The following is a 1,693-nucleotide window of genomic DNA, read 5'->3' as shown; positions in this document are numbered from 1 at the left end:
AAAGAAGAGGCTTTTCTACTCTGGTAAAGATTTACAGCCTCGGAAACCCTGCACAGGGTCACTATGAGTTGGAACTGACTCCACAGCACACCACCACCACCACATATATAAAGTAAAAGTATATATGTGTATATGTGTACATGTATACATATATCTATCTACCATTCGTCTGTCAATTTGTCATACTGTGGTGGTTTGTGAGTTGCTGTGAGTCTGGAAGCTAGGCAACCGTATTTTAAATACCAGCAGGGCACCAATGGTGGACAGGTTTCAGATGAGCTTCCAGACTAGGAAGGAGTGATGAACTACTTCCGAATATTTAGTTACTGAAAACCTTATGGATAGCATAGAAACATTGTCAGACATAGTGCCGGAAAATGAGCCCCTCATGTTGGAAGGTGCTCAAAATGCGACTGGGGAAGAGCTGCCTCCTCAGAGTTGACCACAATGACTCAAATGGAGTAAAGCCCTCAGTACCTTCATTTGCTGATGGGGCACAACTCAAAATGAAGAGAAACAGCTGTAAACATCCATTAATAATAAAAACATGGAATGTATGAAGGAAAATTAGAAATTGTATTGTCCAAAATGAAATGGAACACATAAACATCAATATATCAGGCATTAGCGAGCTGAAATGGATTGGTATTGGCCATTTTGAATCTGACAACCACATGTTTTACTATGCTGGGAATGACAAATTGAAGAGGAATGGTGTTGCATTCATTGTAAAAAAGAACATATCCAGAGGAGGCGGGGCTTAATGGTGGGCGGCTAGGGTGGAGGTGCAGTGAAGTTCGCTGTCAGCGATACCATAGAATACCAGGCAAAGCAGATCCAGGGCAGAGCTTCAAAACTTGGAACCACAGAGATAGGAATATTTAAAAGATTTGAAGGCTTATAGTTAATGGAACTTGTAGCAAATGTAAGAAATCACGTACTTTTGAATCTGCTGGGCTCAGTGGCCTGGAGCTGACAAATTGGGTGAAACCAAATGGCAAGACCAAGCGTGGGAGCAGACACACAAGGGAAAAATAACACTTTGTTGGTTTTGCTTTGTTCTGATTTTCTTTCTTTTTTTTTTTTTTTTTGGTATCTGTTCATTGGTACCCCCACTATTTGCACACCTCCATTCTGGTGACTAGAGTGGGGGAGGTGCCTGAGCAAGCAGACACCCCCTGCCCTTACCACTGGTGGGTTCTTCTGCCATGCATGTGCACAGATATTCAGCCAAAGAGAAGACCCTGAACGTTTTTTTGTTTTGTTTTTTTAAAATACAGGAAAGGCCAGGACAGGGGTATAGAGATGGAAAGAGAGTTTAAAAACAAAACAGGCCGAAAATTAAATTAAATCCTGAGGTACAGCATAACAGCCAACAGTGGCATTTTGAAATCTCTCAGGCAGCTTTGAAGGCAAGAAGCTGAAGAGAGGACATTAAAGTCATAACTCATATTAAGCTATAGATTTTTTTTTTCTCTTCCTCCTCTCCCTTTTCTGCAATTATAGACTACAGTATTCAGTCTAGTTTTGTCTTTTTGTTGTTGTTGTTGTTGCTTTTCTGGTGTTTTTTTCTTTTCCTTGTTTTTTTTTTTTTTGCTGGTGCTGTTTTGCTGTTGTATGCTCCCCCTTCTACCTTTGGGGGACTCTTTCTCTCCCTATATTACCCAAGAATAGACAGCAACTGCTGCCATAT

Source organism: Chrysochloris asiatica, unplaced genomic scaffold (assembly GCF_000296735.1).
Source record: "Chrysochloris asiatica unplaced genomic scaffold, ChrAsi1.0 scaffold00042, whole genome shotgun sequence".
Lineage (NCBI taxonomy): Eukaryota > Metazoa > Chordata > Mammalia > Afrosoricida > Chrysochloridae > Chrysochloris > Chrysochloris asiatica.
This window is presented reverse-complemented; position numbering follows the sequence as displayed.